At 45.0% G+C, this 21,382-nt stretch overlaps 6 non-coding genes across 6 annotated transcripts; 2 read left to right on the plus strand and 4 right to left on the minus strand.

The window, feature by feature from the left end:
• Positions 1 to 6,309: 6,309 nt before the first annotated feature.
• Positions 6,310 to 6,382, plus strand: TRNAA-AGC (transfer RNA alanine (anticodon AGC)). The gene has a single exon. It is a non-coding gene; the product is annotated as a tRNA-Ala (tRNA).
• Positions 6,383 to 7,547: 1,165 nt separating this feature from the next.
• Positions 7,548 to 7,637, minus strand: TRNAY-GUA (transfer RNA tyrosine (anticodon GUA)). The gene is given in 2 exon segments: positions 7,548 to 7,583; positions 7,601 to 7,637. It is a non-coding gene; the product is annotated as a tRNA-Tyr (tRNA).
• A 5,007-nt stretch (positions 7,638 to 12,644) lies between these two features.
• On the minus strand, positions 12,645 to 12,736 carry TRNAY-GUA (transfer RNA tyrosine (anticodon GUA)). The gene is given in 2 exon segments: positions 12,645 to 12,680; positions 12,700 to 12,736. It is a non-coding gene; the product is annotated as a tRNA-Tyr (tRNA).
• Positions 12,737 to 14,984: 2,248 nt separating this feature from the next.
• On the minus strand, positions 14,985 to 15,079 carry TRNAH-GUG (transfer RNA histidin (anticodon GUG)). The gene is given in 2 exon segments: positions 14,985 to 15,020; positions 15,038 to 15,079. It is a non-coding gene; the product is annotated as a tRNA-His (tRNA).
• Positions 15,080 to 15,696: 617 nt separating this feature from the next.
• Positions 15,697 to 15,769, plus strand: TRNAA-AGC (transfer RNA alanine (anticodon AGC)). The gene has a single exon. It is a non-coding gene; the product is annotated as a tRNA-Ala (tRNA).
• A 1,631-nt stretch (positions 15,770 to 17,400) lies between these two features.
• Positions 17,401 to 17,490, minus strand: TRNAY-GUA (transfer RNA tyrosine (anticodon GUA)). Its single transcript is given in 2 exon segments — positions 17,401 to 17,436; positions 17,454 to 17,490. It is a non-coding gene; the product is annotated as a tRNA-Tyr (tRNA).
• Between the last annotated feature and the right edge of the window lie 3,892 nt (positions 17,491 to 21,382).

Below are 21,382 nucleotides of genomic sequence, written 5' to 3' on the forward strand. Positions count from 1 at the left end.
TTTAGCATACCGGAATAAATGAAGCCTGCTAGATGACTATTTTTCATCGCACCGTTTCTAATGGGATGCCAATAGATTATTATCATCAACATCATCATCATCATCGTCGTCATCGTCGTCGTCGTCGCCACCAATGATCCCATCGCACAATCTGAAGAGGAGCTGCTTTCGGAGATGTTCATCCCTTTTGATTACTAATCGCTAGGAATATTTCTAACAACGCAGATTGTGATATTGCCTCGAAATGCTTACATGCACAAAGCATTGAAACCAACTTTTACCAGAGTTTCTGCAGTGAGCTTTTCTAAACACCTAATGTTGTTTCCCACAGGCGTCAGATAAAAAAAGCATGGTGTATATTCTATGCGGACGATCCAAGTGTTTATACGAATCAGATAATTAGATGTAACAAGTAAATCCCCCCCCCCCCCCCCCCCCCTTCCCGTTTCCAGATTTATTAATTTTCCTACAACAACGAAGAATTAAGCGCATGACGCGCTTCGGTACAGTTAACATATTTTGTTGTTTTGCTTTCCGTTTCAGTTCAGTCCGCACTTCGATGGCGTGAGGCTTTTTACATCTGGCGCATCTAGTCCGACTATCTGTAATTCTTCCCATGGGCCTTCTTTGCTTCGCCTACAAATATATCCTAGTGGAGAAGTCGCACAAACACGCGTCTACGTGCCGAGATATACTCCTGAATGAGCGTGGCCAAGGCAGCGAAGCCACGGTTACACAAAGTGGATTACTTCAAGACGAAAATACTTTTGCCCGTGAACGCCATTATTTGTCGACATTATGAGGAGCTACTCCGTGAATAGCTCCTCATATGTGTACCCTTTTTACCCTGTATATAGGAAGAAACTGGGGGCTCTTCTGGTTGGTGTGTTCATTTGCAGTATAGGGAACCAGCGCTGGATAGGCGGCGAGTCGAAAAGAGAGCGTTGCACGCCGCCCTGGCGACGAAACGCGGCATATTCCAGCCACACAACCGGACGACACACACACATACGCAGCCGTATTATAGTTCGTATGTTTCCGTTTTCGCGCCGCTTCAAGTGGACAGTTTTTGTAAAGAAGCTAGCGCCATCAAGTGAAGAAATGACGAAAGAAGCTTTTTAAGCTTAATATATTTTTCACAGTGCGTCGCGGCGAGCACGTGTGTTTCTTTAACGGTTGCATCGTGTATCGATGCCATACATTAAAATATAGGGGAACCAGTTCCAAAGGTTAACCAAACCAGAATCCTAGGACTTTTCATACAGGAAAACGGATATAATGATGGGACAATAAAAAATCTAGAGGGCTTTGCCACGCAAGCACTTGGCATATTTAGAAGGGTCGCGCTGAAAGGACGAGGCCTGAAGGAAAGAAGCTTGCCTAAACTAACCCAAGCATACGTAATAAGCCGCGTGTGCTATGCCACGCCTTTCTTAAACATCAGGTCAGAGGAGAGGAGGAAACTAGGCTCGCTAATTCGACGGTGCATAAAGAGGGCCTTAGGCTTACCAATTACCACCTCCACAGAAAAGCTCCTCTCTATGGGAGTGCACAATACCTGGGGCGAAATAGCGGAGGCTGTCAGAATTTCGCAGCTTGAAAGATTAAGCCGAACGACCACGGGCAGAGCTATCCTCAATATGGTAGGCCTGCAAACAGACAGGGGACTACGAGGCAAGACAAACATCCCGCTGGACTGCCGAGAAAATATAATCATTCCCCCCCTCCCTCGTAACATGCATCCCATATTCAACACGGAGAGGAGGGAAAAAAGAGCAGAAGCACTAATCAAACGCTTTGATTCAATGAACAGCAAGTCGGTTGCGTACGTGGACGCGGCCAGTGGCAAGTCGAGTGCGGCGGTGGCCTCGGTGGTCGACGGCCGAGGTGCCCCCGTATCGTCCGCCACCATTAGAAGCCGCAACTCGGAAACGGCTGAAGAAGTTGCGATAGCGCTCGCTTGCGTGGGAACGGAAGCAAATTTCATAATTAGCGATAGCAAAACGGCCATCTGGAATTTTGGAAAGGGCAGGATCTCGCCGGAAGCGGCAAGGGTTCTGGCCAGTTTACGGCTGAACAGAAAAATTAGCCTAATTTGGACCCCTGCACACATGTCCGTTCCTGGCAACGAGGCGGCCCACGAGTTAGCCCGAGCTCTTTACTTCCAGGTGGCTGTGGAACCGCCCGACTGTCGGAACATGGACGAGCGTCTGCAAAATTATACGGAGATTGCCGAAAATTATCGGCTACGCAGGAGACTGGTGCCACCACCGGATAAAAGTCTAAACAATAGAGAGGCAGTCGCATGGCGGCGCCTGCAAGCTGGGAACTTCGTAAACCCGGTCTGCGCATACCATGTTATGCATGACAGAGAAACCGATAAGTGCAAACACTGTGGGGCGAGAGGGACCCTCGATAATTTGGGAATGCGCCAGCTCACCAGGGGCTAAAGCAAACATAAATTGTAGAGAGGCCTGGGAAGCCCTGCTGCGGAGCGAGGACCCTACTCCACAGCAACACGCCATCCGCCTGGCGGAAGAAGCCGCGAAGAGTCAAGACCTCTTTGCTTGCTTCTAATCGCGGAGGTTCCGGCCCCCGTCCCCAAGGCCTGTGTGCCGGGGACGGGGAGTAGGGGCCTCCTTATCCGGCGGTACAATAAAGTTGCTATCATCATCATCATCCATGCTTGCGTGGCTGCCTGCCTCGCAAATCTGACAGTTATGGCCCCGGTCGTGCTGCGCTATGGTATCGTAAGTATTAGTTGGCCTGAAGACTTTCCATATTTCTTTGGCTAGACATAAAAAATTCTGATGTTACTTCGCCACAGCAGTCAATGGAGAAGAAAGCTTTATCGCATCAGCTGACTCGCGCAAGCAAAGGTTTGAGTGCTCCGCTGATTGATCCGTAACAATCCTGGCTACATTTAGCACTAAATACATAAATTTGCCGGATGCATCTCAGCGCCGAGTCCTCATCCGCATGCGCATTTTTATAAACACATAGGTGGCTTAGTCGCGCGTGCGCCGGCACTATGCGCTTACAACTCGTATTACAAGGCAGCTTCCCTCCCAGATAATTCTAGGCAATGAATGGATAATTTTTACCTCTCGTATCGTTCACTTGGTGCGGTGGCGTTGGAAGGGGCTTGGCGATGGCATTGCGAAGGAAAAATGGTACATATGCCGGATGGTGCATGCTATTGCTCATTTTGTTTCCGACGAAATACCGACTGCAGATTCTGCTGTTTGGTACTGTCTGCCATGGCTGACCATCTTCACTATCGAATAAACCAAGGATACACGCGAAATTTGATTTAGAAACCAGCCCGACACCGCTTGACAGGGCGACAAGACGGGAGCTTACTCCGCTCGCCTGACTGCTTAGATCCAACGCCGCCTCCGTTCTTGTTCGTAGGGTTTAGATGGAAAGACGCAGAAGGATACATCCTCCCTCATTCCGACTTAGTTGTGGCACTTGTATACGCAACAGTATCGTCGGCGCCCTTTTGTTTTCCTTCGATTTTAAGGGCACGCAATGCAATTTTCGTCCGCGGGGGAGGCTGCATTGTGCACGTTCTGACCGCCAGGGCGGCGCTGCAGGCGCCGTGAAAACTCCAGCGCTGGTTCCCCATGGCAGATGATTTTTACTACAGGTACAGTACATTCTAGCCACTGTACTACAGGCGCTGCAGCGGAGTTCTTGGCGTCATCGATTAGACCAACCTGCGGTCTCTGAAAGGAAGTGTTTTGTTTTTCTAATTTTCGGTCACGCAGGTCGTACTATCGAGATTGATTCAAAAGTAGGCGATAGGAAAACTTAGCTCGCGAAAGGAACTACCGCTAGCGCTCTTGACTTCATTTAAATTTGGCCATTGATTGTTGTTTCGCTCTTTATACACAGTTGCTTTCTCACGAACGGTCATATATTTGGCAAATTAGTTTAATGACGAAGTTATGTGGAAGTGGTGTTTACTGCTTTAATGCACAACTAAGTAATGGCAGTGGTTGGCTTGAATGAACGTGCATGACTCGTAAGCAGACATTACATGTCCCTCTATGGCAATGAAGTTTTGGCCGCAACAGCTTTCCTTCGAAGAAAATGATTAACAATACCGACAAGTGTGATGCACTCCCCTGAGCAAAGTATATAGAGTGGGTATTCGGCGATAGAGCGGATTTTCATAGCCTCTTTTGATTGTAACCTGATATTAAGGGCCATATTACTATTTTGGCATTGCGAACCTGTTATTCCACTCATCAATTTAAGTTTGTGCGACTGTATTACGAAACAATTGAGTTTCTTTTCGCCGAACCTGTGACCCATAGAGTTTTTCTCACGGGGTACCATGTTTTGACACTTACGCCGTTTAATGTTCTCACTTTAGCTCGACCAGAGTGCTTACGCTCAGCATTGAAAAAGTCGGTTGGGCCTTCTGGTAATGTCACGAAGTCTTCCCTTTACCGAATTTGTCACTTTTTTTAATATGCAGTAGGTTAGTCAAAGTCCAGCTGCCTGTCCTGCAGGTAAGTCGTGAGTGATGTAGGAGGGGTGCGGGGTTCAACGGTTCGCAATGAATGACATGCTGACACGGGGTAGTTACAAAAATGTGATTGCGGCTGGTTTCAGCGGGTCCTCAACCAAACTTAAGAACCACAAAATCAAGCATGGTTCTTGACCAGCTCCATATTCGAGACCAAACCATTACATACAACGAAGGAAATGACCGCCCCTTCCAGTCCGTGAAGATGGTCGAACAGACAAGCTGTGTTAGTTACACTACTGTACGTGAAACATCGCAAGCAGTATATAATCTTTTGTTTCACCATTTTTTCACCTCATTTTCCCTTTTGCGTGCATCGCGTGGTGAGCATGCTTTGGAAGGTTTTTTTTTTTGGTTCTCCCAGTGTTTTTTGTTTTGTTTTGTGCTCGTGAGGCAGGCTTGTGTATGTGTTTTGTTGTGCTTTTTTTGCCGTGCAAGTGTCTCCACCTCGTAGTCTTCCCATAGTTGTAGCTGGGCGATGATATGCGGAATCATTAATACAAAGCTCCGTATATTGGGCGCAATGCTACCACAGGAGATGCGGGCGCTGCAATCGTTTTGTCTATTGAAGTTAGCTAATATAAAACAGCTTCTCTCCTGCACAAAGCTTACTCTTCTTTTAGGATTCGGTGCCATTCGATTTAAAGTAACCTGGAATGTAGTGACCTTTTTGTAGCGAAGCTTGTAGCCTATAGTTATATATAGTCTTTCATGTACGTCTGTGAGCAGAAATTATCAAAATCAGCAATGGCCCATACGTCCCCAACCGAAGATAAATGCAATGACTCATCCATCTCGTAACGCAGAGGCTAGAAGCACTAAGAAATGCGATGCGAATAATGCATACAACGATTGGAATCCCACATACCATGCACAGAACAGCGCAGGTTTCCATAGCGAACAAGCGGAAAACAAGCATGCAGATGCTAATTAAAACTTTGCATACTCCTTTCCGCAGTTGTAGTGGTGGTCTGGCACAGCGTCGCTGAATGTCCACTTTCGCAGAGCCGGGATGGCGAGTCAACATTTCATTTATAGCAGTCACCGAACTAGCGGAAGTTAAGCTTCGATGAAGTGGTGTCGTTAGACCTCACGTTTATTTCAGGCAAAAGTAATTTCTTCATTTGACATACTCCGTTAAAAAAAAACAAAAAAACAAGAGGTTCATTAGTCCGATCTTCCACACAGTCCACTGTGTAAACAACAACATTATCACCTGCTTCTCTCCTTTTGAAGACGAAATAACTTCTGCAAGGTATTAGAAACAAATTGCTCTTTGATGGAAAGAAACTTAGCAGAACGCCCTGAAAATACCTCAGGCACTTTTTGTACCATTTTTATACCAGGCACATTTCATACCTCAGGCATTTTTTATACATTTTTATATCCAAACAAAACAATTCACCCTGCAATAGTGTTTGCTTACGTGACTGTACAGCGATTCGCTGACAACGTGTCATCGTCAAGCGACGCCACGTGTTATTTTTGCACCCATATTCAGAGCCAAGTTAAGAATATATATCCAGGTTTACGAAATACAAGCATTCTCGTTAAGTCAATGTGACAGGCGATGGTCTGATCTCCAGCGCAATGCAAAAACGTGTTCCGAGCGGTAGACAATCCCTTTAATACGCGAAGCGAGATTCTAGCGGCAACCGGTCGACGCCCCTCCCTCCCTTCCTTCTCACCTCCGCCGTTCGCTTTCCTACGACCTAGTTTCACGCAAAAAGCACAATACGGTGGGCACTCGGTTAACGCGCAATCGTGTCAGGGGTGTAGCTCAGATGGTAGAGCGCTCGCTTAGCATGCGAGAGGTACTGGGATCGATACCCAGCACCTCGACGGCTTTTTTAGAGCGCAGCTCTTTGGCGTCCGGTCCTGGGTTTCGCGTCGTCGTCGGCGTCGGCCTCGTAACCAGCTCGCCTCCGCCGCCGCGCTCCGCCGCCGCGCATGCGCCGCTGCTCCGTTGCCGCGCATGCGCGCTGTCGGCTCTCCGGGCGAGGGAGGATGATGGAAGGGAGGAGGAGAGACTGTGGAGGAGGGCTGGCTACACAAATGGCTCTTTGGCGTCCGTTCCTGGGTTTCGCGTTGTCGTCGGCCTCATAACCAGCTCCGCCCCCCTTTCATCCCCCCAGCGCTAGCAGCGACCGACTGATACCGCTTTCGTGAGTCCGCTACCGCACTCACGAAAGACGTCGTGCACTTCCTGCAACTCGCATTAACCGTCCATCGATCCACACCGATGTTAGTAGTGGGGGACTTTAATGTTGACATAAAGACAAACAGCAATTTCCTAACACTTATGCGGGAGAACATCCCGTTCCTCTCGCTCGTAACGCGTCCCACGGCTGTGACAACCTCGCGAGGCACTTGTATAGATCTCGTCTTTGAGAATCAAGCATTGGTGTACCAAGTCGAACATATATCAGTCTATTTCTCCGACCACAAAGCTTCCTTCATGACTGTCAAGAACTGTTAATGGAGTCTTTGTTAAAGGAATACGTGTGAAAAATAAAAAAAAATTCTGTGATAGCGCATACATGTGTTGCTCGATTTCTTTGCCTCAATCTATCGAAAAGGTGAAACAGCTTATTTGCTGCGCTCAAATTTCGCATTAGGAAGTAACGTAATCGTCGGTAATTTTTTTTTCGCCAATGAAATATAGCTACAACCCTTTTTTTTCGCGATGTGCCGGAATGCTCATACGTTTACTGTGCGCATGGGCAGCGCCACGAGACTGCGATTGATATATGGGCATAGGGGTGGGGGAAGGGGTCGCGTTGGAGTGAGTTGAACCGGCAACGACATTGCCCCAAGATGCAGTCCGCTTTAATCATTGAGAATTAAAGATGCTACAAGTTCATGAAGAGGGCCAGACCTTTTTTTTTGGTCCGGAGAATATGACCACCTTTTTCTTATGAGGAGAGGCGACGTCTGCATTTGTTGCTACATCACAAAGAAAAGTAACATTCAGTTGACTTCACCCGTAGAGAGAAAAAAGAAAATATCCGTCGAGCCGGATTCGAACCAGAGACCTATGGATGGCTGTGTTCAATGCCTCTACAGTCCACCGCTCTACCAACTGAGCTATCGACGGAACGGCAAACTGAAACCTTAAAGAGCAGGCAGTGCCTGCTGACGGCGTGACCTAATTAGCTGAATGAAGGTGCGGCTACGGATTGGCGCGAAACTGGTTCACCGGTGTCGCTGAAGTTTTTCCTAAGCGCAGATTAACTGAACGTTGGCTGGCACTTAACGGGAGGCTAAGAAATTTTAACCAGATTTAAAGAAAAAAATGGCTGTGGCTTAGGTAAGGTTAAGCCCAGGATGCGAAGCATACTAGCCTTTATTTTAGTTGTTGAACCACTGTTTAGCCTGGTGAACTGCTGTTGCTTGGCTATATTTGGTTCGGCTAGACGAAGAAACAACTCATGCATTACTTCTTCGCCTTCAAGAGTGGAACGCGACAGCGTTCCCGTCGACCCGCCAAGGGGTGTAAGACAATGGGCTACAGGGCAGCGACTACGCGCCCCGCATTGGACGCGGTGAGCGTCGAGCAAAGCAGCGTTCGGCGCGGCAACGAAATGTGCGCCTGAGCAAGAGACGCACGCCTTAGAAACAGCGCGTTTCTAAGGCAACACCGCATTCACTAGAGGCGCTTTTGTACCGCTTTGAAGCGTTGTACTCGTGGCTCAGTGGTAGCGTCTCCGTCCCACACTCCGGAGACCCTGGTTCGATTCCCACCCAGCCCGTCTTGCAAGAGTTGAGCCAAAGCCAGTTCTCCTCTGTCGTGACGTCACGGTGTCACGTGATTTCATGGTCACCGCCGCGCCTGAGGAGCTGGGTTGAGCCCTCGTAATATGCTTCGCATAAAAATAGCGCATTAGTTACGCAATATTGATGACTGTGGTCAAATATGTAACAGCGGTGTATGGGAGGAGTTGCATTAAGTAAATAAGAAACAGGCGCCGTCGACGACCTTACCGTCTATCGGTAGCCTAGCTTTATTCGCGATTTTCGTTCGTCGTGTTTGATAATCAGTTGGGCAGTTTCTAGGCACGTGTAATGTTACCTTGTTTTTATACGACTCCTCGTGGCAATATTTGATAGAATTCTCTGTCGGCACAGACTTCATTAATTTCTCTGAACAGGCTTTTCCTGTCTTTGGGTACGCCAGTTCAGTTTGCCTTTCACCGACCCCGAATAAAGTACAGAACTAAAAGGCCGCGTGAGCGCAGCACTGGCCGCCTCTAGCACACGATAGCTCTTCTGCAAACGCGTGGCGTGATTTCGTATGGACTACCTGCCACACGGTCCCGACGCTGTGTTTAAATATGTATTACAATTTACAGGCGGGAATCCTCCGTGCCGTTTGGTTTTAAGCACCGCGTTAAAAATACCTCAATTTATTGCGATGAATCCGCAGCCATGAAACCTGCAAAGCTTCAGCGGCAGAGTTGCAGCTAACAGACATCTGCCCAACATTGCAGACGGACGTTGTTAGGATCGGCCTGCAGGGGTACTGCTCTGCAAAGCTATTTCACCCCACTGCAGGTGCGTGGATCGATCCGCGGTGTGGGCGCCCTACAGAGAACCAGCGAGGACAGCGCTAACCAACCACGAACTTACTTCAGTGAACTGCGGACTACGGCAACTTTGGAATTTAGAGACGTCGGCTGGGGTCGGGCGTGACCACTTTGTTACGAGGAAGCAGGACAATGGACACCACGACGGCCACGCTGCGGTGGTCAGCTCGGGGAACCCACGCGCCATCCTGACACAAGCACCGATTTATACGAAGTCCGTCTGACGTCTGCTCCGGACCGTGAAAGGAAGTGTGTGTGTGAGTGTGTGTGTGTGTAAGCCGTCCCGCAGTGAGACGAATTGTTTATGATGACTGGACGAATGTTTGCCTCACCTAAGGATCTAGGTATAGTGAACTAGTACACTATAGATAGGGAACACGAAGTGCTTATAAGCGGCTGTTGTCGGCTGCTAGAGGGTGCTTGTCTGTGCTCGTAAATGTACTCGTGATCGTACTCGTGAGCTGTGTGCTCGTATGCTGAATGCTTTGTTTTGCGGGCTCCATTTGGGAGTCACGCTAGACTGTGTAAATGTATCACTTGTTTCATAGAGTCATAATCTGCACCGCACCCTGCAGGACATTGCGCAGAATGATATTCCCAAAGCAGGAAAGGAAGCCATGGTTCAAATGGCTGTTCGCAGTAAAGACGATTAAATGCCGCATTAGGCGTCACTGAATTGAAAGGCAAATAATATTAGGTGCTAAATGCGCACTCTGCAATAAAGTAAATATGCTATGCAGAGTCTACGAGGAAACTAATAAAGGATGTGTTTAGGAAGCTTGAACAGCTCTGATGTTATAGTTATTTTTTTTTTGCTTCTGTTATTACAAATCTACTCCGCTTTTCACAATGCGCACTATGATTTAGATACCATAGCTCCGCATAACGATGTGTGGATTCGTGTTATATAATTAACATGCGACGAGGTTCGAGTAAACTACGGACATTTTTTTTTTATTTCTAGCTACTATGTACTTGTACAATCAGATTACACAGCTTGCGGCTTACATTGAAACGGTGCGCTAAAATGTTGCCCACCGGGGACGTTCAATGTAAACCGGAAATAACGTGCACCTAACCGTTCCTTGCGCGTCTGAATGGTGTAGCTGCAATCAGGTATCGAACCCGCGTCCTTGTGCTCATCAGCAGAACACCATAGTAATTACGGCATATAGCTGTGGCGGCACTGTATATATATATATATATATATATGTATATATATATATATATATATATATATATATATATATATATATATATATATATATATATATATATATATATATATATATATATATATACCTCAAATAAAAGGTTGCTCTTTTAAGGCTTTGACATGGTGCTAAGCTCCAGTGATTAAAAATGCATAACGGGGAAGCATTAGGGAAGCATTTTATTGACTAACCATCTTTGTCTACGGTGTAGCTCACATGGTACAGCACTAGCTTAGCCTGCGAGAAGTAGTGGGATTGATACCCGGCATCTTCTTGTATACAATTATTTACTGAGTTCGAATTTAAGAGGAAGGTTAAGCTCGGGCCCAACTTCGACGCGGCCTCTTCAAATACATGTAAAACGCAAAAAACTTTTTGAAAGATAACCCCTAGACCGATTTTAATGAAATTTGTTTCATTAGAGACAGAAAGTTAAATTCTAGTGACTGTTGGAAGCGAAATTTTGATTTAGGTCCTGAGTTTCATCAAAAAGATTTTCAAAAATTCCACCGTTCAAAAAAGATAGAAGGACGAAGTTTTCAAATTCGTAGCTCTGCATCAAGAACAGATATCGCGGTTCTGTGAACGGCATCCATTAGATCATTCGAAGTGGACAAATTCCATATGTTATTTTACTTCTTACGTGAATTTGTTATGTCGGTTACAAGGGTTCTGCAAAAGTTGTGTTTGCCTATTAGTAAATTTTTTTACGTTTATGTGTAGCATATCAATTTTGTCTGCTTTAGATGTACTATTAGACGCAGTTCGCAGAATTGTAATACCATTTTTCGTTGTTGAGTTACAGAGTTGTGAACTTGATAGTTTCGTTTTTTGAAAATTTCAGATTTTTGTCTATTTTAATATAAAATTGACGACCTAAATAAAAATTCGAAACCAAAAGTCACTAGATATTAAGCTTCTCTTTTAAATGTAACAAACCTCTTCAACTTTGGTGCTGTGGCTGCCGAGAAAAACGAGTTCTCCTTTTACGTGTATTTAGATAGCAGCACCCGAGCTAAAGCTTCCTCTTAAGGAGAAGCACCATAAACCTCGTATGTTGACGTGGGCGGGGTTATCTGCTCCACTGGAGGTCAGTGAACTATCGCCTCTGAAAGAGATAATTAAAGTAGCGGCAGAAATCGGGGCTCGAGAAAGAAAATGAATAAATATATAAAGAAAGAATAAAAGTAGTGAATGAAAGGAAAAGGACAACCCAATAACAAAATAAATAAATAAGAAGAATTAAGCAACTCAATCAAAAGTATGTAAGCGCTGCTACCTATAGCTTGAAATCTAGCATAGTGAATAGATTCTAAAGCTTCCTTTGCAACGTTTATGCTTATTGGTTCCAATGCCTTGAACCTATGAATGAGGTATGATTCTCTGTATTGTCTGTCCCGCGCAGAAGGAAAATTTGAAGGAGGGTGATTAATAGCCTTTATAAGATGATATACTCATATATAGAGGGTTTTTAACTAATTTTAATGAGAATTTAAAATTATGCCGATGCACTCAAAGACGATGAGACCAAATGCATGTTGCTGACTTTTGTATGTATTATTTTAAGCTGTTTTCATATTTTGCCTAATTATATACTTAGTCAAGAATAATTAACCAACTTATGAAGCACCGAAGTTAGACAAAAAATTCCAATTAGAAGATTGTAGCGCGCTTTGTAAAACGTCCCATTAGGCAGTTTCTTACTTTCTATCTATTAAGTATTAGTATCTAAAGTATTAAGTATTATATAGATTATATTATTCTACATATATATATATATATATATATATATATATATATATATATATATATATATATATATATAGATATATATATAGATATATATATATATATATATATATATATATACATATATATATATATATATATATATATATATATATATATATATATATATATATACATATATATATAGTTGAAGAAACTAAGGGGTACACTTAGGAAAATTGCATGTCCAATGGTTTGCCATTTCGGCGGTGGCACGGCATTCCTACGGCCGAAACGCTGAACCATTGAACATGCAATTTCCGCACGTGTACCTCTTCGTTTCCTCAACTACCTATACTCTAGACCTACATAACTTTTCCTTGAATTATATATGTGTGTGTGTATGTGTGAGTGACGCGAATAGGAGTTTGAAGACGGAGACAAACACGGTGTCGCCCGAAGACTGCCTGCATTCTAGGTCTTCCTCCTTCACCACTATGGCACCACACCATCCTTACGTGACTCGCCACATATATTTAAAGGATAGAAAGCATGCATATGAAAAAAAAAGACAATTCCGTCGAGCCGGATTCGAACCAGCGACCTATGGATGCCGGTGTCAGGCCAACCTCTACAGTCCACCGCTCTACCAACTGAGCTATCGACGGAGATATCCGCAGATCTCTTAAACAGCATGCAGCGGCTACCCACTTGTCGGCATGATCCAGTTAGCTGACAGAAGGTGCGGCTATGTGACTGCGCAAAACTGGTTCAACGTACACGTCGGACTTTTTTTTTCTTTTTGTAATCTTAGTGAGGACCGAGCAACGGCTGGCCCTTATAACGGGTCCCTGACATGGTTATATAAATGTTAACGAATAAGAATGCTGCAATGAGCGAGTTAGCTGATCGTACGGAAGTAAAAAGAGCAGAAGTGGTCAAGAAGTTAAACTGAACAGCTGGGCGTTCTTGTGTCTTCCTCGTCTTTTTTTCGGGCACATTTTTACTTTATTGTTATTCCATTGTGTATATATTGTTAATATCTTTTGCCGTATTCTGTTGTTCACGTCTGGCTTAGAGGGTGGATTAGTTCAACTAGCCAGCGTACTCTCACAGGCACTGGTAGAGTACGTTCTACCCTACCATCTGAAGCATTCGTGATCTTAATGCTTGATAATAGATGATCGCCCAAGATGTATTCAATAATTTAAGCCTTCACGTTATACGTACCTTCTTGTGTGCACCATAAGAATAATGAATTCTTTGTTTTGTTTTACGCACCGCCTCGTTTTGTCGTTAGTTGCAGGCGTGACGTCACAGCAGCTCGCCTTGAGTCGGAATGGACAGAAGTGCAAAGTTATCCGCCAACGCCACTGGCAGCCGGTAATTTACGAGCCCGTTATCAACACACATGGCACAGTGAACCTATTGTGTGATGAGCCTATCGCGTGCACACAGAACAATCTTCTTCCTTATAAAATGTCTTACGCATGGTTACAGCGCCTCTCTTGTTGTCGTCAGCCGTCGTACGGAACATTCCTCAATTTATTCCAAATATTGTGACGCCATCAAGGATAGAAATTGAGAGCACAATTCGGACGGAATATGTTTTGTACGACGGTGATAAAAAAAGTGCGATGGCATGCAGCCTTCTTTCGCTCTATTTAGGTGCACATATACAGGGTGTTTAACATGATTTGGGCCAAGAATGAAAAAAAAAACATAGGCGCAACGCGTGTCTTACTGACGTAGTATTGTTTTGAGCCTTATGAAACACATCACGATACTTTTTCCACTCCACGACGCATGCTATTTAACAAAGCTGTTAATTACCAACACCTTAGCTTGTACACAAAGCTGCGAGAGATCAGCACAAAGATGAAAACAAATTGAAGGTTGCGAAGAATGCATATCTATCAGCCTTAGTAGATTAATTCAAAACGCATCCCAAAGAGTTGAGGCGCTATATTAAGATCAATTAAAAGGTTAACCCTCGCATCTCGGCCATCGCAAATGATGCTAACCTGTAATCAAAGGCAGTAAAAGAGAAGCGACGATTTTGAACAAGTATTTTCATTCAGTTTTACAATACCTTGCAGCACTGCAATTTCTGACAAGCCGACACGATTACGGGAAATGGAGAACATTGCCGTGAGCGAAGGTGTGGAAGCTTTGTTGTGTAATCTGAACCCACATTCAGCTAATGGACCGGATGGAATTTCTAATCATATTTTAAAACACTGCTCAAGACAAATAGCATCTTTCTGTGTACTATCATTCCAAAACTCACTAAAAATTTAAAAGCCGCCTCAAGATTGGAAGACTGCCAACGTGACTGCGATATCTAAAGAGGGGGATCGTACATGCAATTTCATGTGAGTATCTTTAACTTCAGTGTGCTTTACGGTGCTCGAACGTGTCCTGCACTCTAATTTGCACTCTAATTTAACCTCCCGCGGTGGGCGTACTGCGTCTAGAACCACAGCGTCCTGCGTTCTACGCGGTTGTACGGGTCTGATGACCACGCATCATTACGCAACTTCCCAAATAACAGCGCGAGTCAGTTTTGGCACTTGGTAGAGCAGTAAATGAGGGATCCGAAAGAATTGTGATTGTTTCGAAAATATACATTTCTCTGTTTTTCTTCCAAAACTAATTGAAAAAATTGATAATAAGGGTCACTTTGGTGTTGTAGTGAGTTGGACAGGAAACAATATTGCCTCAAGATGCAGTCGGCTTTAATTATTGAGAATTAAAGATGCTCCGCAGTTCATGAAGAGGAACAGAACATTTTTTTTTGGCCAGGAGAATACGACCACCTCCTTCTTATGAGGAGAGGTGACGTCTGCATTTGTTGCTACATCTAAAAAAAGAGAGACATTCAGTTGTCTTGACGCGTAGAGAGGAAAAAGAATATCCGTCGAGCCAGATTTGAACCAGCGACCTATGGATGACTGCGTTCAATGCCTCCACAGTCCACCGCTCTACCAACTGAGCTATCGGCGAAACGGTAACCGCAAATTTTAAAGAGCAGGCACTACCTGCGGACGGCGGGACCTAATTAGCTGAAGGAAGAGGCGGCTATGTATTGGCGCGAAACTGGTTTACCGGGGTCGTCGAATTTTCACGAGCGCAGATTACCTTGACCGTCGGCTTCCACTTAAGGGGCGCTAAGAAATTCCAACCAGATTGAAGGAAAATATAGCGCATTCGTTACGCAGTTTTGACGACTCTGGTTCAAATACGTAACACCGGTGTATATAGTGTTTGCTTACGTGACTGTACAGCGATTGGTTGACACCGTGTCACCGTCAAGCGACGCCACACGTTATTTTTGCACCCACAGTCAGAGTCAAGTCAAGAATATATAACCAGGTTTATGAAATACAAGCATTCTCGCTAAGTCAATGTGACAGACGAAGGTCTGATCTCCAGCGCAATCAAAAAACGTCTTCCGAGCGGCGGACCATCCCTTTAATATGCTAAGCGAGATTCGTGCGGCAACCGGTCGCCGCCCCTGCCCCCTCCCCCCCCCCCCCCCTTGTCACCTCCGCCATTCGCTGTCCTTCGACCTAGTTTCACGCGAAAAGCACAATTCGACAGTGATTCGATTACGGGAAATCCCGTCGGGGGTGTAGCTCAGATGATAGAGTGCTCGCTTAGCATGCGAGAGGTGCTGGGATCGATACCCAGCACCTCCACGACTTCTTTTTTTCTATTCATCAATAAAATATAGCTACAACTTGTTTTGATTTTTTTTTTTCAAAGTGCCGCAATACTCAGTTGTGAGAAAGTCGATGTAAGCGCTCAGTATTGTGCAGTTGGGGTGAACTGCATAATGGTGCCTTTATGTGAACTCCCCAGAAAAGCTTTTTTGGAATTTTGTGCACTTGGATAAAAGTAACATTGATATAAGATATACTTAGTTCGAATAGTTCAGTGTATTACAGGTGCTTTATGCATTCTAAAAATTTCTTCCGACATTTTTGACAAACCTTCGGTGAGATATTCTACAAACGCATTCAGAGTTCAGCGAATCCTGTGTCTCCGAATGCGTTTACTGCGAGTGCATTTAATTTTGCAACCTCGTTCAAGGTCCCCAACCTATTACCTTTAAACAGCGCCTCTCTCTTCAAGACAACTGGTTACAATATAGCCAGATCGTCGACCTTACACCGCCGCCAACATAGTGCAGCGTCGTTAAATTCTAGGCAACAACGACAACAGGTCGACAACAGCTGAGCGAAAGCGGCAACAGCAGTGACCGCACAATGGGCATGAAATGACGACGGTAACATCACGACGCCACATCACTGACTGTTGAGAAGGAAAAAAAAGCTTTATTTAGCCCATTCCCTAATCAAGGGCTACACGGGACTCGCTAGCTCTTCCGAACACTTATTCCACGTGCCACACGACACAGCGCATAGGAGCTGCTTTGTTGCCGCAGGTGATAGAGCTAACGAATGTTCAAGATATTTGAAGTCGGGAGGGTGGATGATTATGCTCTCCTGCACAGGCCATTACGTGCAATCTCTCAGGTTTACATTGCCATTGTTGCTCCACAAAGGTAAACAGAGAAACATTGGCTTCGCTACATAACGCAGGAGACAAATGAAAGATTGTTTTTCAACTCTTGATTAATGTTCTTATTTTAGGTCCTTGTATTGCCATTACAATGATTATTGTAAGCTCTGTGTATTGTGTTTATTGTAATTTGCGTTGTTTTGTGAATTGGATTCACGTGAAACATTTCGCGTTAGCTTAATGCATTAAAGATTTCCTTTATCTTTGGATTTATTGAATACATATAAACTTCGCTGTACATTTTCTAAGGCTTAATTTTTATTGCTTTATTCTTTACATTGACTTTATTACTGTACTGCGCTAGTGAACATTTGTACAGGTCCGGTCTGTAAACCGCCTGTGGTCCCAAATGGTTACTCAGGAAATTTCAGGTTGTTGGGAACCCGAACTGTTGTTGGAAGAAAATAAATAAATAAAGCGGCTTTGCGGTGGTACTTTCTGTGCGCGTCGGCATACCCATGAAACTACGATTGATATATGGGTATAGGCGGGGGGAGGGAGGGGTTAACTTCACGTTGGAGGTGCAGGGAGTTGGACTGGGAACAATATTGCCCCAAGAGGCGGTCAGCTTTACTTATTGAGAATTAAAGATGCTCCGCAGTTCACGAAAAGGGCCAGACGTACCTTTGGCCAGGAGAATATGACCACCGTTTTCTTAAGAGGAGAGGCGACTTCTGCATCTGTTGCTGCATCGCAAAGAAAGGTTACATTCAGTTGACTTGACTCATAGAGAGAGAAAAAAATATCCGTCGAGCCGGATTTGAACCAGCGACCTATGGATGCTTGTGTTCAATGCCTCTACAGTCCACCGCTCTACCAACTGAGCTATCGACGGAACGGCAACCACAAACCTTAAAGAGCAGGCAGTGCCTGCGGACGGCGTGACCTAATTAGCTGAAGGAAGATGCGGCTAAGCATTGGCGCGAAACTGCTTCACTCGTGTCGTCGAATTCTTTCCGAGTGCAGAATAACTTGAACGTCGGCTGGCACTTAGGGGACGCTAAAAAATTCGGACCAGATTTAAGGAAAAAATAGCTTATTCGTTAAGCAGTATTGATGACTCTGGTCCAACACGTAACGCTGGTGTATCGGTGGAGTCACATTCAGTGAATAAGAAACAGGCACTGTCTATGACTTTGCAGTGGTCTTACCGTCTATCGGTAGCCTTGCTCTATTCGTGATTTTCCTTCGTCGTGATTGATAATTAGTTGGGGAGTTTCTAGGAACGTGTAATATTACGTTGTCTATACGACTCCTCATAGGCAATACTTCGTCGAATACTCCATGGGCATACACTTCATGAATTTATCTGAATAAGGTCTTCCTGTCAATGGGTACTCCTGTTCCGTGCCGTTTAAACGAACGCGAAAAAACGTGCAGAACGACAGGGCCGCGTGGGTGCTGCACTGGCCACCTGTAGGCCACGCTGGCTCTTCTCGACACGCGTGGTGTGATTTTGTGCGGCCTGCCTGCCACACGGTCCTGGATCTTTGTTTAAATATGTAATAAAATTTAGAATTTACAATTGACAAGGACTCTGGTGAGCCACTGTCATTAAAGTTACATATTAAGTACTACTAGAGAGAAAGCTACGAATGTTGTTGAATGATAAAGGGTCAGTATTTAGAAGGCTTAGCTTATAGATAAGTAGTTGGTGATCAACTTTATCAAAAGCTTCAAAAAAGTATAAAAAGATACTGTCCGTCGCAACACCTGAATCCGAAAACCCATGCAAGTCATTAGTGAATGTTAATAATTGTGTTTCACAAGAATATGATTTCCTGAACCCGTGTTGATAACAGCTAAATAAATTATTTGATTCGAGGAAATTTCCAAGGTGAGATATGTTCAAAGATTTTGGAAGTTCTCGTGTGAAGGATAAAGTTCAGTTAATGAGTTCTAGTGCACCTTCCTCTTTCGTTCGCCGATACATGTTATGTTTTGCCCGCCGTGATTGCTTAGTGGCTATGGTGTTGGACTGCTAAGCACGAGGTTGCGTGATCGAATCCTGACAACGGCGGCCGCATTTCGACGGGGACAAAACGCAAAAGCACCCGTATACTTAGATTTAGGTGCACGTTAAAGAACTTCCAGTAGCCCAAATTATTTCGGAGTCCTCTACTACGGCGTGCCTCATCATGAGATTATGGTTTTGGCACGTAAAACTCCATAATTGTTTGTGATAAGATCGCGTGCGTCCGATGTCCTACCACTTGTTCGTGTTCGCAGTATGCAGTGTTTAAAGCAGGGTCAGTGCTTACGAACATAGTGGAAACCGCATTACCCGGCCGTATATGGGTCTAAAACTCCAAAAGCTGGAACAAGCGTTGTTTGCTGCTTTTCTAGGGAGTAGATAAATTGACAACGCACCACGTTTCGCGAGAAAGCAGCAAATCCCGTACATGGCAAATGCAACTCACCGTTTCTAGCGGGAGTCAGCGTCATCTGACGCAGTAAGCCTTACCGCGTTTGGCCTGCAATGATGACTCCGCTCCCGCAACCGGAGCAATCGCATGCATGCAAACCCTCATGCGTAAGATGCCATTGACCCAGCGACAATGCAAATCAATAAAGCTGATATTAGGGCAATGTACAAGCATCGCTTCTTATCGCTCACAACGGTCTGTTTACTTCGGCCGAAATATACCTGTAGCCTAATTGTGCGCATGTACGTTGGATTGTGAACCTCTCGCAACTCGCCCAAAGTGCGGAACACATGCCTTGCAGGAAAGGACCGAAGCGGAACAAGCATCCAGAGAGAAATGCGACCAGAGATACAGACAGAGAAGCATGAGCAGCCACGGAGGCCTCCATCTGAGCAGCTATCAGCTTCCGGCCGAGCGCGCACCGAACAAAAACTACCGGTAACCAAACGTCTCGGCAAATCTCGAATGTCCTCCGTGATCTCGACGCAAGAGGCCACGGGTTGGGCCACCACTGCGGCTTCACGGGCGTTCGCTTGCCAAGGCTGGCTGCATGACGTAATGCTCCCTCCTATCCTTTTTCCTTCCTCCACGGCTTGAGGTCAGTGAGCGACGCGGACGCTCCGCGCGTCCGACGATCCGCACTTCGCGGTACCGTCCAGAGGTAGGCTTCGGAGCGGGGCACTGGGATCGACTAAAGCCCCTCCATACAAGAAAGCGGCGGTGGCGCGTGGATGCAGGGGTTTTAGGATGGACGAACACGATCGTTCGAACGCGCCAACGTTCGCGCATCTGTACACGCGAACGATTATGCGTCCAGCATGGGAGCGAACATATCCGCCCGCTATCCGGTCGCGGCGAGTCGGACTTCCTCGATTTGTCGCCCGCCCATCGGCATGTTCTATCGGCTGGCTAGACGTGTATGAAAGGCGCATTAAATGCACTTGCGAATTTTTGCTCTACTGTGTGGTTGTTTCTTTATCCCAAGAGCATGTGTGAGACCCCACACTACTAAAAAAAAAAAATTGCAAAAGCTTGAGCAAGTTCGTGTTACGTGTACTTACTGCCGTTATGTATGATTTGAGTTAATATTCGTAATTTTTCCCATATTAAGAAAAAATATTTACTACCTTTCATTCTTTACTAATGCCACTGCGATACTCGAATACATTTTTTTTTCGTAATAAAGTTTTTTTTTTCAGTTTTTCCAGTTCGTTAGAAAGGTAGTTGCATTTTTTTTTTTACGGGCGAGCCAAATAGCCCTTAAATTGCGATAATTTTTTCTTTAACATAGAGATTGTCCTTTGTTTGCAACAAGGCGACAAGCTTAAAAAAATTAAATTATGGGGTTTTACGTGCCAAAACCACTTTCTGATTATGAGGCACACGGTAGTGGAGGACTCCGGAAATTTCGACCACCTGGGGTTCTTTAACGTGCACCTAAATCGAAGTACACGGGTGTTTTCGTATTTAGCGCCCATCGAAATGCGGCCGCCGTGGCCGGGATTCGATCCCGCGACGTCATGATCAGCAGCATAACACCATAGCCGCTGAGTAACCACGGCGGGTAAGGCTACAATCTTCTCTGGCAGCGAAGGATTATGTGGTGACGCTAATTCTTTTGCGTTTGTACTTCGTGGGTGTGGCGGTCAAAATACGATTGTAGTGCAGATAAAAATAAAGAGAAGGGCGTTTGTGGATCTTTTATATCTGCTATAGCTGACCAATAACCTTCTGAGTGAATCAATTGAAGCTTCTTTGTCAACTGTTAGCTTAGTGCAAGTGGCTTTGGCAGTCTTCAGTACTCTGAAAGCTTAGGAATATTGGAAATCGATAAGTCAGATTTTGGAATAGGATGCCTGCGTCTGGTGAAGACAACAAATCTGAAAGCACTTGTACTATCTTGTAGTAATGTATTATCTTGATAGTTAGGGCACTCTGTAGGCACAGTAATCAAGCATTTGTAACAAAATCTACTGAAGCAATTTGAATATTGCAAGGCGGAAGTAGACGAGGTGTCTGCAAGGTTAACGTTAATATCACCTTCGATTATCACGTTTTTATTCTCGTTTGCGAGGCTACTCAGCACGTCATGAAGCGCGACGCAGGAATAATTCACAGACGATGAATTAGATTTTTGTTGTTCACTTTAAGAAATCCACTTTAAGTCCAACCCATACCTTTTCGGAGGTACCTAGGTTTAGAACAAGGCCTTGCCTTCTACTGTTGGTGAGAGTACTTGAAATATAGATTGCGGCACCACCATTACAACTGAACTCACGATTCGAGTGTTCTGCTTCATAG

Source organism: Dermacentor albipictus, chromosome 5 (genome assembly GCF_038994185.2).
Source record: "Dermacentor albipictus isolate Rhodes 1998 colony chromosome 5, USDA_Dalb.pri_finalv2, whole genome shotgun sequence".
Taxonomy (NCBI): Eukaryota; Metazoa; Arthropoda; class Arachnida; order Ixodida; family Ixodidae; genus Dermacentor; species Dermacentor albipictus.